We start from the raw sequence: 17,919 nt of genomic DNA, 5'->3' as shown, positions 1-17,919 counted from the left end.
AATTTTAATATGCTCATTGCTTTTGTTGGCTGCCTTGGGAGTCTTTGGCTCAGAGAGGCACCCTGGATATTAATAAGTAAATCAGGATAGCATCGTTGTCCCCAGATTGCTGATGATAGCAGTTGATATTTGCAGCATAGATCAATATGTAAGGTTGGGAACCAGTGGCCCTACAAATCCTATGGGACTACAATTCCCATCATCCCTGACCATTGTCCATGCTATCAGGGACTGATGGGAATTGGAGTGGAACAATATCTGGCCAGCCACAGGTTCCCCATCCCTGCCTTAAGACCATTAAATAATTTTGTGGCTCATGAGATGTTTCCTGGCTCCCTGCTTCAGCAGTGCATTATATGAATTAAATTTTGAAACCCTCCCCCCCCCTCAGATGTTGTGTCTCATGCTGTGTTTGAACTGGAAACTCTCGTGATGCACATTAATACGACCCTAGCCATAGGTCATTGAGGCTGAGATAGAGCCATACTCAACGGAGATGCTGAAATCTCCTGTATATATTCTTGAGAGGCACTGAACACCCAAGCTGTTTCCATGCCAGCAGCCCAGTCCAATTTGTACCCCGTGGATACAATCCATGACTCCGATTCCTGGACCTGTCTTAATAATATCTTTATGTGTTTCCCTTTGTTTACTATTGGCCCATGCTGAGCTCCTTTTATCTCTAAACTGCACAGATCAGAGGATACCAGAGACCCCCACTGAGCAAAGATGACTTTTTCTTGAACAGAACAGAAGCAGAAGCAGCAGCCTTAGATAAAGGTGATCGGACTCATTCCTGTTCATTATCTACTTCTTTTAGACTAAATTCTTTATATTTCAGTTCACCCTTTAGATACTGTTGAATGCTCAATCGGGTTAGGCGAGATGCATTTCATCCGCAATTGTAATATTGTGTGTATGTGTGTTTGTAAAAGAATATTAGAATTCTAGGCACACTTGCCTGAGAATAAACCCCACTGCACACAATGGAACTTCCTTTCGAGTAGGGATGGGTGAATCTGTCAATTTTGAATTATCTCAGTTTCATATTTTTTCCATTCTCTACATTTCCAAGTCAAATAGCCATAATTTTTTTTATGGTACTCAAGAAAATTTTAGTGCACATTTTGTATGCAATTTACACACAAACACATATCATTATTCACTAATATTTGCATTTTTGTACACAGCTTTGGGCTGGAGAAGCAGCATCACAAAACTCAAGAGAAATTAGAATTAGAATTTTGAAGGATAGCTGTGAATTTCTGGACTTCTGACTAGACAGCATAGGCTTGCTCCTCTAGTGATCAATACCTTTGTTCAAACGGGCATCTAATCAGTGCTGTTTCGATTTTGACAGATGTTAAATGCAAACATTCTTATTTCCTTTCTAAAATACTAAGTGTTTTAAATGGGGAAGCTACAGTTCTGCTCTGTGGCTGCATCCCCCACTGTGAACTAATGACTTTTCCCATTTCCGTGTAAGAGATATCGCCAGGCCCATTTTAATATGTTTAAAACAGCAAAGAGGTTTGATGCACCTGCAAGAGTTACTCAGCAAGGGGAAGCCTAAAGTAGGTGCACCAAAGATCAGCAAAGGGAGGGGAATGCTCTGGCCTCATCTTGTTCTTTAACAGCAGTTGGAGCTGCATAAATCAGAAGAGAACAAAGTAAGTGAAAAATGCAGCTAGACAAGCATTATCTGCAACTGAAGAGCAAGTGCCTGTAAACACACAGAATCAAGGGATGGTTGCTGTTTTGTTTTTAAACTGATTCTGCAGTGTTTGCCCACAAAGTATGCCATACATGCCGGCAATTTTAACCCAGGATGTCACACCTTGAACTTTTCTTTGCCACAACTTTTCCTTCTGTTTCCTTGATACTTTGTGGCATACTTTATAGATATCCCTCTAGACCTTCTCTCGAGAGGATAGCCTCCTCCTGAGAGGTTCACACTCTGAATACAACATACATGTGGGTTTTTCCTCTTTTGTTTGTTTCTGCTTCTCCTCTCTTGATAGGAAGTTGAAGAGTAAGGAAATGTACAGTTGCCTCTTGCCCACTTTTTCCCCAGCGCAAACTGTATAATAGTTAAAGCGCCTGTTGATTTAGATTTAATGGAACAATCTTCCCCAACTTGGTGCCTTTCGGATGTTTTGGACTACAACTCCCATCAGTCCCAGGCAGCGGGGCGAACAATCAGGATAATGCACGCCAAAATAACTGGCATTAGGAAGGGGAGGCTGAACTAAACTGCACCAGCTTGCATAGTTTAAAGAAACTTGTGTGGGAATGAAATCCATTTAAAAGAGCAACTCCCGTTAAATCGTCGAATGTAGACTATCGAGATGTTGCTCAGGATTTTTGTTGTAGTGGTTGTCTTTTAAAGCAGCCCACATGGTTGCCATATAGAGCTTGGGATGGCTTGCAGAGTTGTTGGAGCAAGGTATATGTGGGGTCAAAACCTAAAGATAGAAACAACATGGAACTGACACATGAAGAGGGTTTGAAATGCCCTCCATACAATAGCGTGCATATCCCTGATCATAAAAGCAAAGAATTGTAGAGTTGGAAGAGATCATAAGTCTTATGTAGTCCAAACCCCCTGCAATGCAGGAATATTTTACCCAATGTGCACCCCTTTGGGCTCCCTAGATTGTAATTTATTCTTAGTTCAGAAAAAAAGATTTGGGGGGTTTCAGTGACCTGCATCAAAGCCGTGCTTTATGCATTTCATAAATGATGTTCCCTATTGTTTTTAAACCCTGCGTGGACTGCTTGGCTACACTTTGCTACAAATGAAAGAATGTGCTGCTAACCACAAAAGAAAGGGGAAAGGGGATTCTCAGGTCCCCTATCTGTTATGAGATATCCAAAAGTCTTTCTGCTTAAAAGTGCTCTAAGGAAGATCAAAATGTGATGGGGTGGGGGTTGGGGGTTGGGGAATCCCAGTCAGGATTTGTCCTACAATACTACTTTGGGAACAAGAGGTATGAACAAAAATCAGCCTGTGCCAGAGTACTTTTCATTCATCTATCCCAAGCAGTCCCTGGTTGCTTGTAAAATGCTCCATTTAATTACAGTAACTACAATTGGGTGTTGTTGGGTTTTTTGTTTTTTGCTTGTTTTAAAAACACAGTTTACACACGGTTTTCTTTGTGGGTGCATTCGATTTAAAATCAGTATTCCAAAAGGGAATGGGTGTAATTTACAGCCCAGTCCTTCTGTAGATGCAAATGAAGAGTGTGATTTTGTTTTTATTATTATTTTATCTGTAAGAATCCTTGTAAAGGCTGCGCACCCCATATCTTCATTGTAAGAGATTCCTTTTCTGTATTCGGGAGAGGTAGCCTGCAATCAGAAATGATGCATTGTGAATATTCCCTCGTGGTTTATTGATGTTACGGCATATTACTGTAAGCTTATTTTTTTAAAAAAAATATTAAGTTCTGGGAAGTTAGCATTGAGTACGGCTTTGTTCCACAGTCCACTTCTTCCTGTTGATGTCAAAGAGACTAAACCAAGCTGATCTGATTTAGTTCCTATGACATCAAGAGGAAGATGTTTAGGATGGTGCCACATTCCTGGTTAATACCCTCCTTTTCAAATTACTCGAGCAGATATGCAAAACCCCATTCCTCGCAGGTTTCATTGCTCTCCGTGCTATCTTTCTGTAAGGCATCTATGTGCTAACAGAGCAGGCAGCATGATATCTAGGGGGTAGGATTACTGGAAAGCATGCAAGCCAAATTATCTCCACCAAATTCACTGGCATTCCTGCTCAACAAGCACCCATCTTTGACTATGCAAGCAGCATTGGCCACAAATTTTCAAATATATATTCACAGTTTTTGAAGGCTGAAAACTGGAGCTGAGCCGACATTTTTAACCAAATCCTATTGATCATTTGTAGCATGGGTGTGTGTTGAAAAGAGCATCCCTGGAAGATTAAGAGGAGGAATCCTTCCCCAATTTTTTGTATATGTCTACAGAGGGTGGGAGGGTCTGATACATAGAGGCTACTTATCAGTGGAATTGCTGTAAATTGAACAACATTTCTAAATTCCTTTTCCAGATAATACCAGTTCTGCTGGATAGATATCCCAACGTCCCAAAAGGAAAATCAGCCTAATTTCTGTCCGTGTGGGCTGTGTGGTGAAGCAGATGTTTAGTGCATGTTTCTACAGACTTTATGCATATTATACAATATGTGTCCTAAGCCCTGTTTCCCCTTTCTATTCTCCCATCACATATATATATGCAGGGAAAGGCATGCCCAAATGTAATTCATGAAATTCACTGCTCCAAACGTATCTCCATGCTTCTGCGTAAGCACATAGGAACACAAAAATAGGGAGCTTTCCTCCCAGAATATTGGATGAACACAGAGAAAATTTGCTAACAACAAAATGTTTGCAATACTCTTGTGGGTCATAAAAATAGTATCTCAGGAAAATGAGACATATACATCTGTTAATTGATAGCATAGTTTGAATGTAACTGAGCCGTGCCAGTTAACTGATAGTTTTTCAGCACATCATAGGAAAAATATTACCATGCTTCCTTGGTTTCGTGCAGCTGATTTTTTTAAACTCATGTTGCTACAGAGATCCACTTCTCCTTCCGTTTGGGAGATTAAGACTGCAATCCTATACCCATTTACCTGGGAGGAAACACCATTCAACTCAATGATACTTACTTCTGAGTAGACATATATATAGACTTGCATTGTGACAACAGCTGCACAGCAAGCGGTTCATAACTTAGCTCCTTCAAATTAGGTTCTAAACTTCTGTTGCCTGCAATCCTTTGTGGAGTTTTATGCAATATTTCCATGGGACAATTATATGGACAATTGCAGAGAATGCAAAATTACTATAGCTGGGTTTTTTTTGGGGGGGATATATCTATTTTAAATAATAATGCTTTGTATGAAATGCTTTCATCAACATACAGAGCTATTTTTTTTTATTCCTCTATATAGGAACATAGGGAGCTCACAATGAGTCAGATCACTGGTCCATCTAAGTTAATATAGTCTATACCAGTGGTTCTCAAAGGGCAGCAGAAGAGGATAGCAAATTTAGCAGGAAGATTCGGGGACAAGCAAAGGAAACATATGAACATTTCAGTGTCGTATCGTATTGTGTGTGTGTGCGTGTGTGTGTGTGTGATTGCATCATATGGATACACTGGTGACTGGGAGTGGCCACCAAGACCACATAGCACAGGTCTTGAAAGACCTACATTGGCTCCCAGTACATTTCCGAGCACAATTAAAAGTGCTGGTGCTGACCTTTAAAGCCCTAAACGGCCTCGGTCCAGTATACTTGAAGGAGCGTCTCCACCCCCATCGTTTTGCCCGGACACTGAGGTCCAGTGTCAAGGCCCTTCTGGAGGTTCCCTTGCTGTGAGAAGCCAAGTTACAGGGAACCAGGCAGAGGGCCTTCTTGGTAGTGGCACCCACACTGTGGAACGCCCTCCCGTCAGATGTCAAAGAAATAAACAAATATCTGACGTTTAGAAGACACCTGGAGGCAGCCCCGTTTAGGGAAGCTTTTAATGACTGCTGTTTTAATGTATTTTTAATCTTTTGTTGGAAGCCGCCCAGAGTGGCTGGGGAAACCCAGCCAGATAGGTAGGGTATAAATTTATTATTATTATTATTATTATTATTATTATTGATCTTTCAAAATATAAGCAAAATAATCAAATGATACTACAAGCTCACATCTCTCATTGAGTTTGTTGTATACGTACTTACAATTTATAATTATATTTAAAATTATATTTTGGGAATGATTCTGGATGGCCCATGATCCTATTATAAAGTAGTTGTGTTCTATGTCAACAGTGTGATGCAGCAGCAAAAAAGCTAATGCTGTTCTAGGCTGGATCAACAGAAGTATAGTGTCCCTATCAAGGGACCTAGGAGTACTGCTTTATTCTGCCTTGGTCAGACCACACCTGGAATACTGTGTCCAGTTCTGGATGCCATAAGTTAAGAAGGATATTGACAAGCTAGAATGTTTGCAGAGGGGTGTAACCAAGATGATCAAGGGTCTGGAAACCAAGCCTTATGAGGAATGGTTGAAGGAGTTGGGTATGTTTAGCTTGAAGAATAGGTGACCAAGAGGAGATATGATAGTCATCTTCAAGTACATTGGGAAGTTTCCTAGAGATTGAAAATGGACCCATTTGTGCTCATTCCAGACTGTCAAAGCAGACCTGTAAAGTTAGGTATCTGAATCCCTTCTTTTTGAGGCACCATTCAATTACTTTCACTAATTCAAGTGATTAGTAGAAAGAAAGAAAAGTGTACACATTACAAATTCATCACATTGCTGAGCACGATTGCCTGCTCTTGCCTGGGATGCAAGGCAAGCTCCATAAGATGATGGAATAACATCAAAGTTTCGGAGCCAGAGCTCTACTAAAATGCTTCAGGAAATGGCAGCATGTCTCATGCCGCGAGGCCAGATTAAATGAAAGGGAACTGTTGCACTGGTTGGTGTGAATAATCATGCTTTGCAAATACAGTTTTCATCTGCGTTTGTAACTGAGTGGTGTGTGAAGAGCTCTGCTCTATCCCACTAGCAACTGCCATTAATTTCTCAGTTCCATGACAGCCACAATAATCTAGTGGGCTGGGCAGCAAGGATTTAAAATGATACATCATGGAAAGAATTAACCATTATTTAAAGGGGAATACCGTTAGAGCCAAGCTCACTTGCACACTATACATTATGGCCCTTACCTGCACAACTACATTAGCTTAAAACTGAAATGTAATTTTCTTGGTCAATGAAAATGAATTGAGTCATTTCCCATTTCTCAGAGTGCAGTGATCTAGGCTTTTAGAAAACTTAAATTGACCTCATAATGCCCTTTCAATGTCTTTTTGAAAATGTGAGGCATGAACTTGTAGAAAGGATGACAGCTGTGAAACGGATTTTCTTTCATTTGTCATCTCCGATGTTTCTATTTCCACTTATTTCAAGAAGCAGTGCTGAAGTTTAGGTGGACCTCTCTCTCTCTCTCTGTGTGTGTGTGTGTGTGTGCTTTTCATTTCCTTGTGAAATTTTAAATAGTGCTGGGTAGCCATAACTGGCAGTTGGGGGCAGTGCAGAGCCATAAAGCTTTTTTTTTTTTTGCTGGGAGGAAAGTGTTGAGCAAAAATCATGCACATCATAGAACCCTTTCCAGAAGTCTTCAGAAAACATTTTTCTGCTCACATCCTTCTGCGGCCTATCACTGCTAAGTGTTTGGAGTGCAACCTCCTTTTCATTCCCCTTTCTTCTACTGTCTCTTGCAATACTTCCTTTCTCTCCTGCGTTCTTTCCTCCTCAGCTGCATATCTTTAAAGTCTATTGGCCTGTCTTTTGAAAACAATATTTGAATAGGCCATTGAAAACCGAATGATGTCACAAAGGACAACAACAGCTTATCTTCCATTTTCTTTGGAAGACAATAGCACATAGTGGAAAAAATTATCCAGTTTTGTTAGTGAGATGTAACATGAGGAGGCTTGTGATGAAGGAAGAAAGTCTGCTTTCATTGGTGAGGAGACTTGTGGTCAAATGTGATCAAAGGCTGCAATCCAGAAACCACATACTTTGGAACAAGGCTTGAAACACTCTCAGAGACGTCAGGATGATTTCTCTGAGATTATTCTGGGCTGTTAGAACACATGATTTGTTACAAAAGACTGGTCATGTTAGCTTGCTGCAGCAAAAGCAAGAATCCCTGTAGAACCTTAGAGACCAACATATTTAATTGTGGTGTGAGCTTTCATAAGGAAAAACCATCTCGTATATGGGATGCATCGTTTCAGAGGTGATCTGGTTTTCCCAGACTGAGAAATTCTGGTAGAGAATAAACTATGTGGCTTCTTCCCTTCTGGTAGAAACTTGTCAGATGGTGCAAAAATACTGGCCACATGGGGGAAATGAGTCTGGCCATTAGCTCTGCCATGATGCCAAGGTGTGCTGAGCGATTGGCCAGTTCCCAACCAATAAACAGAGTCCCTTGGTGCTCAGAATAAGTTTTACATTCCTGAATTAATTAGTTCCCCACTTTTTAATTTCCGGAGGAAAAATTCAGTTAGTGGATTGTAGCCAAGGTAAGTAATCTAGTTTTCAAATATGGGTGCCCGTTTTACCTGAATGCCAAATCTAGCATGTAGCCTGCTGTACCTAGTCCTATAGCCATCTGCGTGTCAAAATTACCATTTTGAGTACAGATGAGTGAGCTCCCCTTGGCTTGCTGAGAAATTATCTCGGTTTGTCCTTGTTCTCTCCAAGAATTCTTGGTGGGGCAAGGGAAGGAACAGAGCTTTCCCAAGAGCAGGGCTCAAAGAAGAAGAAGAAGAAGAAGAAGAAGAAGAAGAAGAAGAAGAAGAAGAAGAAGAAGAAGAAGAAGAAGAAGAAGAAGAAGAAGAAGAAGGAGGAGGAGGAGGAGGAGGAGGAGGAGGAGGAGGAGGAGGAGGAGGAGGGTAAAACACAGAGAAAAACACCACACAGCCTCCCTGTTTGCTAAGCAAAACTGTCATTGTGATGAGAGGAAAGTTCTTAAAGTTTGAATGGTCTTAGACCTGTTCAAGTGCAGCCATTGCTCCTTGGATTCATAGAATTGCCTCAATGAGCAACTCAGAACTAAGTGCCACAGGTGGCAAAGAATGTTGTTGTTTAGTCGTGTCCGACTCTTCGTGACCCTATGGACCAGAGCACGCCAGGCACTCCTGTCTTCCACTGCCTCCCGCAGTTTGGTCGAACTCATGTCCGTAGCTTCGAGAACACTGTCCAACCATCTCATCCTCTGTTGTCCCCTTCTCCTAGTGCCCTCAATCTTTCCCAACATCAGGGTCTTTTCCAGGGAGTCTTCTCTTCTCATGAGGTGGCCAAAGTATTGGAGCCTCAGCTTCACAATCTGTCCTTCCAGTGAGCACTCAGGGCTGATTTCCTTCAGAATGGATAGGTTTGATCTTCTTGCAGTCCATGGGACTCTCAAGAGTCTCCTCTAGTACCATAGGATATCCATACCCTAAGGCAAAGGATATCTATACCCTAAGGACAAGTCCTTTCCTGTCACTAACCAAGTATCCATCCTGCTTAGTTGCTAGTTTGGAAAGTGGAAATCATACGTAGACCTTTACATTTCCTAGTGTGGTGGATTTCCTCAGGCTGTTATTAATTCTCTTCTTCCACATGCTGTGTGACACAGCCAGAAATTCATCAATTACACTTGGGCTCTTTTTTGGAGAGAGGGAGGGTGGACAGCTGACAAAGAGAGAAATCACAGTTGTGTTATTTTCACAGTTGCACTGGGAAAATTAAAAGGTAACTAGTAGCCCAACTGCTGCTGGCTGGTTCCTTCACCCTGTTCTTGCAAGGGTAGCTTTGCTTGGGAAGGCAAGGTAAGGTAGCAGCGAGCCCTTTTTATTCAGGCCACATTAGCACCGTATTTTTCAAAGCACTATCACAGCACTTTAAACAGCCATTGCTCCCCACAAAGAATCCTGAGAACTGCACTTTCTTAAGGGTGCTAAGATTTTTTTAGGAAGCCACAATTTCCCTCGGGGAGATACAGTTCCCAGGGTTCCCTGGGAAGAGGGATTGATTGTTAAATCACTCTGAGAATTGTACCGGTAGCTCTGTGAAAAGAACAGGGGTATCCTCTCAACTCTCAGTACCCTTAAGAAACTTCACATCCCAGGATTCTTTGGGGGAAGCTATGAATGTTAAAATGTTATAATAGTGTTTGAAGTCTATGGTGTGGATATGACCTGAGGTTCAAACTTTACAGGAGATTTGAGCTCAATTAATATAGGGCCTATAAATTTGCTACTGACTCCATTGTCATAGTTTGAATAGTTTTGGTTTATTGTTTCTTAGGTTTTTTGTGTTTCTTAATAAAAAATAGCATTCTTTTAATATTTTATTGATATTTTGTTGATTGCTTTTATGTAGACCACTTTGGGGGCCATGTGCTGGAAGGGGTGTTTTAGAAATTTTCAAAACAATTAATACCCAGTACATATTTAAAATAAAATGAGAATTTGAGAGTCACATCCAAAAGGACTGGAAACAATAGCACAGTATTAGGTTTGTGCAAAGAGGGTTTTTTCCCCTCCATTTTTTAAATAGTAGTACAACCATCAAAAGCATCTCTATTTAGCACATGTCTGGTTCATTGCTGAAAAGAACAATGTTCCCTCAGCTACAGCTTTTCCTACAATTTTGAATTCTACTCATGTTGCTTTCTTTTTTTCTTTTTTTTCATTTTCATAATTAATCCACAATATACAGGCAGTGTAGTTTTGTATGAAATGGAGAAAAGGAATGACTTTTCCTTACTTAGAATGCCTTTCTACTTCTCCATAATCTTCATTTAGAAAATGACTCATGGAAATGCTGAGCTCATGAACGTAATGAAGATAAATTATCATATATAGCTATTGAGGAAGGAAAACAAAAACGATTTGCTGAAGACAGTTTCATAAACCTATGGTGAATTCAAATACCATGTGATAAGAGTAGTAAATTTACATTTCCCAAAATAAAATGTCACCAGAGAGGTGCTCAGAAGAGCAAGCATTTATATAACAGAAATGTTTTTCAATTTTTCCCCCCTGCTGTCTGTTGAAAAAGACAGTATTATTGAAACTAGAGTTTTCAGAAGGTAGGAGAGGCATTTTTAAAAGACTGGTGAAGTTTCTCAGATTTCTGGTTATTTTGTGGTCCCATTTTAAGTAATGAATTAATCTTCTCAGGATGATTGGCCTCTCAGAATAATTTTTTATAGTAGCATCAAACCCAAAGTTATAACAAATAATAGCAATTATATAGCAGTTTGAGGATTTAAAATATTCCAGCTACATTATCTCAGTAATCCTCACAACAACCCTGCGATATAGGTTTGTATCCATATTATCTCCCCAAAATATCTGGTCTGCGGTTCCCCCCAATCCTCCAGAGCAGATTTTGGGGGGGGGGATGTAGGGGCCACACAGTGGAAGGAGAAGAAGAGGAAGTTCTGTTGTATGAGTTTCTTCTCTTTGGCGATCACTCGTAGCCAAAGTTGTTTCACTTGCATGGTGACTTTGCTGAATTTGCTGATATTGTTGCCATACTGTAAGCAGGATACTGAGAGATAAAGAATTTGCCTCGGGATCATCTAGTGAGCTTCTTGGCTCACTATTCACACTGCCAGTCCCCAGCTTTCATAGAAGAAGGATCTTCTGTCCTGGGAGCTGGAGGTTGAATTGCTGGTTGTCCATAACAGATGCTTTTCCCTAATGATGGCCAGCATGGAAATCAGCACCACTGATCCTCTGCTTGCAGCTGACTCCCTCATCATATCAGCATGCTGAACAGCTGCAAATGCACTTGCTGGGAGGGGCAGGAGGAATTGCATTTAATTAATTTTAGTCTAGGTTTTTGGAAAGTTAAGTAGAAAGCTTTTCTGAAAAGTCTGTTTGTATTTTCTTCTGTCTTGCAAATTCTTCTTGTCACACACTTCTAATGCTACCATTCGTGATCCCTCTGGCTGAATGAGACCAAGTGACATTTTATGAAATGACAAAGATATAAAGCACAAATTTGGCCTTCTCTGTGTCTTGCATTTAGGAATGGAGAATGTAATAAACAGAAAGGGGTGGGACATAGTATGTTTGCTTTCTCTTTCACCCAGGAAAAAAAAGCTATTGACTCTTTTGAGTAGAGAGAAACAAATGTCAAATGTTTATTTGTTAGCACATAAATTCAATGATATTACAATGTTATATTTTTCCTTGAAAGGGCAGCTTCTCGTGCTGCTGTTTTGTTTTGTTTTCTCTTATCCTGTTCAATGCTCTATTAAATTGTTTTCTAAAAGAGCCAGAAATAAGTTCTTGCCTCCATTGTGTTGGGCACAATCTCCCGATAACTCTTGAAATTGGGCATTGGGCATTGGGATAGTGAATGTGAGTTGTGCAGGAAGAGATTTTCAAGTATCATTCATAAACTTGCGGAAGAGATCGTCTGGATACATATTGCTGACTTGAATTTAAATAGATTCAACTCTGGCCATAAATTCAGGGTGATTGTGGTTAAGGCATGTGGCTCTATTCTTGTGGTGACAATGCACTACCAATCTGGAGGTAATCTTGAAAATAAGGGCCAAGGGATAGCAAAGACCATACAGAACAAAGCTTTCTCAAGTATACCTGTTTGATTCTACATTGCAGATGAGTTACAGTACCCTTCACTTTTGTAAAAAATCTATACAGTAACAGGAGGTTAAACATATCTGCCCTAGATTCTAACATTGGCTGTCCATAGTCAAGGAATATACCAAGAAGCACAGTCTAAGAGACACACTCAGGACACCTCACAACAACACATCTGGCTGGGTTGCCCAAGTCACTCTGGGTGGCTTCAAACATACATAAAAACATAATAAAATATCAAACATTAAAAACTTCCCAATATATGGATGTATTCAGCTGTCTTCTAAAAGCTGTGTAGTTTCATTACCATACACACCACTGTTGCTTGTGTTGCTTGTGCAGTCAAGAAGCCTTGGAAGCAGGTCGGGCCAATGATTTGCCAACTTCCCATTGCAGCTTTAATGGCCGTACACATAACAGTGAATGCACCTATGCTGAAGGCTTGTGTGGGGTAGGAAGAAAGGACTAGTTGTGCTGCCTTAGGATCTATGAACTGTATGCATGGGAAGGAATGGTTTGTGTCCCTAGTCTATTGCTGATGTATCCACACATTTCACACAGCTGTTGTGTTCCTATATATAACATCTGGCTAGTGTTTTTCTAGAGGGACATACAGTACAGAAGAATCAGCCTTTGACCATTCATCTCCCTATGTTTTGGTGTCATACCGTGGAAGTTTATGATGTTCAGTAAACAATTACAAAATGCGATATTACTATATTAACAGATAAATACAGTAATGGCCACTGCAAATGCTGGGAAATTGAGCAGAGCGGCTAATTAATAATACAAGGACAATGCCTTTTTCCACTGTGGAAGGCAAGCAATCAGAGAAAAGAAAAGGAAATCCCTCAAGTGTTTAATGTGAAAGCAGCCTAAAACATATATTAAAAATGTTTCTGTCAATGTTCATTTTACACAGCATGAACTTTCCAATAGGAAACCATTTGACTCAGGGTGTTCAGTTGCTCATGAGGGTGAATCCACATATTGAATCCTGTTGACTTTGTGACTTTACAATGACTTGTTTTAACAAAAGCATTTCTTGAAAATGGTAAATCCAGCAAAATCTCAGATCTATAAAGAGACACCGTTGCAGCATTCATTCTATACCATCTTTTTAAGGGGAAAAAAGAATTGTCTCTGGGGTTTCACAAAGGCATAAGACATCTCTTGGTTACTTTGTGTGTGTGGGGGGGGTAAACATGCTTTCTTTCAGGCAGTTTGGCTCTGTCAGGGGCAGAAGAGGATGGGGAAAGAGAGAGCAGTGGTGTGGCAAGTTGATTGGGCGCCTGGGGCGGGGCCAGCACCAGCCACTCGTGGGGGCATCGCGGGGCCTCCATGGAGTCTGCCTGTCTCCTCCCACTCAGCCACCTTACAGCTGGGGAGAGGCAATGGGCAGACTGTTTGGGGCAGCGCGGAGCCTGCAGGCACTCAAGCCACTGCGTCACTCCCAGGAAAGACATGTGGCTTGGGTGCGCTGCAGGCCCCACCATTTTGACACCCCCCAGGGCTGTCTTAAGCCTATCCAGCACCATGGTTCAAAGATCCCTTTCCCAGAGTTGCTGACCTTTGTACTGCATGAAGAAGGGCCTTTCTCACTTATCTCTGTCTTGAATCTCCCAATATTCAGCTCGCGGGACGTCCACGAGTCCGAGTGTTAGGTGAGAGAGGGAAGAAAACACTTTCCTCTACCCACTTTCTCCATGATTGCCATGATCATGTCACTTTTCCCGTGCCTTTCCTACAAACCAAGAGCCCCAAACCTTTCCTCACAGCGGAGTGGCTCCTCTGGGCCCTTTCCTCCCACCCACTACTATAATTGCAGCAATTTCTCACCGCCAGCGCGGTGGGTGCCTGCACTCTGCACCCCCTCAAGAGGCGCGTGCCCCTCGTCTGAAGAGGTTCCGGGCCGAAGGCAGCAGGCATGGGCTCCTTCTCCCACCATCACTCCTCCTCAGATGCTGTGCATGGTACCCCTTTGCACCTGCAGCAGCCCCCAGGCTTGCCTCTCGCTCCCCGTCCTCCGGGGGGCGGAACCAGCAGCATCGGTGGCCGCCACCGCCTCCTCCTCCTCCATCCCAACCCCGGCAGGAGCGCCCCCTGGTGGTCAGGCGCCCTGGCGCATTGTGCCACCCAGCCCAGGCCTAGAGACAGCCCTGCACCCCCCTCAGTGGGGAAACCTGGGGTGGACCGCACCTACCACACACCCCTTGCTACACCCCTGAGAGAGAGACATTCATGACAGAGTGGTGTTGTCAAGGCAGGACTTTGAATTAAAAGTCTAGGCCCAATTAGCAGGGCTAGCGAATGACATTTTTAAGTAAAGTGATATACATTGCCATCTAAAGAAGTGGTGATTGTGGGATTGGGGGGGGGTGTTTTTAAGTGAATCTAAAAACTAGATGACATCGCCAATGGAGATATTCTTTTTCATGATCACATACCCTCCAAGTGTCCCTATTTTTCTGAGACTCTCCTGGAATTACAAAAGGCATCCTGGCTTCTGATTTGATTCCAGAATGTCCCTATTTCCCCCACCAAAACCAATGCTAAGCTCAGGCAGGAGTTTGAGCCAGCGCTTGTCCTGTGTGGCACCAGCAGTGGTGGCTGCTCAGGAGCATTCCATTGATTCTCCATGGTGTCTGCTGCTGGAGAGAAGGTGAGGAGGAAGAGAGGCTGCTGCCTCTGAGGTCCAGCCCCACGTGAAGCACCAGCTCTGAGGGGTAGGCAGGGGGCAGGGCTGCCCTGGGCAGGAAGAAACAGGGATTGGAGTGGAGTGCAAGGAGTCTTGGTTTTTTTTTTTAATGCTTTTTGTTACCATGTCTAACCTCACCCCTTTCTAACATTTATTTATTGGTGTTTGCTTTCTTTCCATGAATCTACCAAATAGTAAAATAAGATTGGGATTAAGAGGATTTGTGTGTGCTCTGATATGTTGATGTAGTGGGGATGACATTCACCCTTCTTCTGATAGGAAGTGCTCTGCAGGCAGGGAGGGACAAAATAGTGGGGGTTGGGGAGGGTCAGTGAGAAATGTACCTACTTTCATCTGAGGATTGTTGAAGGGTATGTGATTGGAACTGATGTAGAATCAGAGTTGGTTCCAATGTGCTGCCATTGTTTGTTCAAAAGCACTGGAACGTCAGTTCTCTCTTCATGCGGAAAGTTTGCCTCTCACAGGAAGTACTTTATCCAGGCCATTTTACATATTATGAAAAGTTGGAGGGGCAGGTGAATCTGTTGTTATGCAAGAAGATGGTGCCAGCTGCCATTCAAGAGGTGGCTGTGTGACCACACCGAAAGTAGACTACCTTATACCCAGTCATGAATACCCAGTGGTACCTTTACTTATGTTCACCTCCGGTTACGTATCCTTCGGGATATGTGCACGACAAACCTGGAAGTATTTTTCTGGGTTTTGCTGCATGCACATGCGTAGAAGTGCTAAACCACGCCACGCACATCTGCAGAAACAGCACCTCTGGATACTCACACCTCGAGATCTGACCGGAGCTCCGGAACAGATCCCGTGCACAACTGGAAGTACCACTGTACTCCTTTTGTGGGCAAGATGCTCGGTGGGAGGTCTAGTGGCCCATCTACAACCATTCTTGGAGGATTCCAGTTTTCTGAATTAATTCCAGCTTCAGTTCAGGCTTGGGGTTTAGACGGAATCAGCCTTGGTTGCACTAATGGATAAAACTTCCACTGGGAGGAGAATGGCTGGAATGTACCCCTGTTAGTCTTCCTTGGGCTCTCGGTGGGTTTTGACACCATCAACCACAGTATCCTACTGGACCACTTCCACAAGGTAGGAGTTGAGGCCACTGTATTACAATGATTCCAGTTCAGTTCCAAAGAGTAGCATTGGGTGATTGTGCCTCAGGCCAGTTCTGTTTCTCCAAATCGCCTAAATCTTTTCCTTCAGATGTTTGGGAAAGTGTTGTATGAATAGACTATATATGGATAAGTTCAGGTCAAGGTTGTTGAGCTTTTTTTAGGATGTAAAGCGCTGTTTTGGGGGGTTCAGGTCGAAGTTGTTGGGCTTCTTTTAGGGAGGAGGAAAGCCACATTTTTGGGGGGGTGCAGGGCAAAAATGTTGAGCTTTTTCAGGGGAGCCAAAGTTGTTGAGCTTATTTGGGGGGAGCCAGTGATCTACCAGTGATCTACCACAGACATCCAGTGATCTACCAGTAGATCATGATCTACCTGTTGGATGTGCCTGCTATATAGAATATTGAGGTGCAGGTTTCTCTTAGCGTGGGCTTAGGTAGTGTTCTAGAGAGCACAAAATCCTATGGCATGCAATACTGTCAAATTTTGGCAATATCTGACAGGTGGCAAGCACCAGAAGTGAGTACTTAAGGAAGTGAGTGTTGGCAAACATTCTTTGGAACCTGAACATTCGACGGGGCTTCCACAGCTTCCAATTGGAGCTTCCTGCAGCCAATCAGAAGCCACACTTTTGTTTCCGAATGTTTTCGAAGTCGAACGGACTTCTGGAACAGATTCCGTTTGACTTCCAAGGTACGACTGTATTCGCACCAAACAACGTAAGTCCAGCAACTTCTCTTTTAATATGCAGATTGCAAGAATATCCTAATTCTGATGTGAACTTTCAATTCTAAAGTCAGGTGTTACATTTCAAATAGAATTATAACATTAAAATCTGAAAATACAAAATTCGAATATATATATATATATATTCAGTATTAGCTGTACCAGAGATCATTATCACATTTCTCCTAGCCTGATATTTGCCCTAAGAACAGTCAGAATAAATTACTAAAGTATTGCACTTCTTAACATCAGAGGCCCAACTATGAAACTCTTGCGTAAGACACAGATGCAGTAAACAATTACGTTATATAATAAACCAACCATCTGAGCAGAAATGACAATTAAAGTAATGCATCAGTGTGCTTCATTGATCTATGTGTTTGAGTAATGATTATTGTTCAGAATAGCAGGAACCATAATGCATTCACTTTGTGTTCTTGCTGGGTTGTGTGTGAGTTTTGTTTTGTTTTACTGTGCTTTTTTTAAAGTATGGCCTTTCCCATGACAACAAAAACAGCATATTCAAAAGAAAAATGCAAAAGGGGTGTTTCTATTACAAACCTCATCTGAGGCATAGTTTGAATTTTTTTAAAAAAAAAAAGCAACAAAAACAACCTACTATATATTTCTCTTCTGTTCCATCCTACTATCCAGGGGGAGGTGGGGGAAAGAGAGTGAGTCTGCTCAGTCAGAACATTTGGGTTTGCACAATGAAAATTGCACTGAAAGCATGTAAGAGTTCAGCTTGAAACAATGGAGAGCAAGCAAAATCAATGTAAAACCACAGGGATTAATGCTAAATGAGGCCCACATCTAACCCTGCCCAAAGGCCTCAGCAAAATGAGAATCCCACATTCTCATGTGATTATTTTTGTAGTCTGGCAGCATCTACATTGGCTCCTGCTGATCTCAGCCCCTCCATTGTACTAAACATTCATCATATCTATTGAAGAAGATGGGCTCCTTCCCTCTCTCCCTCACCGGCCTCCCCAAAAGCGGGGGGGGGGGCGTAATCCTCACCAGATAGTGCAGGATAGAACAAGGAAATATTATTATCCACATTTTTTAATGAACAGATGACTAAACTTGAGACTAAACTTTTGGAAAAACATTTCCCTGCTTGATCCCTAAAAAGGGGACACTTTTGA

General features: G+C 42.1%; 1 protein-coding gene across 2 annotated transcripts in view; it reads left to right on the top strand.

The window, feature by feature from the left end:
• The first annotated feature begins 698 nt into the window (after positions 1-698).
• ADGRL2 (adhesion G protein-coupled receptor L2) overlaps positions 699-17,919 on the top strand; it is a 548,846-nt gene continuing 531,625 nt past the window's right edge. The window contains exon 1 of one of the 2 annotated variants that reach the window (XM_088673884.1): positions 699-780. The gene's annotated coding sequence lies outside the window, so the exon portion shown is untranslated. The remainder of the gene's footprint in view (positions 781-17,919) is intronic. The other variant, XM_088673885.1, reaches the window with a different exon arrangement.

The sequence above is a fragment of the Zootoca vivipara genome, chromosome 7, assembly GCF_965207765.1.
Source record: "Zootoca vivipara chromosome 7, rZooViv2.hap1.1, whole genome shotgun sequence".
Taxonomy (NCBI): Eukaryota; Metazoa; Chordata; class Lepidosauria; order Squamata; family Lacertidae; genus Zootoca; species Zootoca vivipara.
The sequence above is the reverse complement of the archived record's forward strand: the minus strand, read 5'-3'. Positions and strand labels throughout refer to the sequence as shown.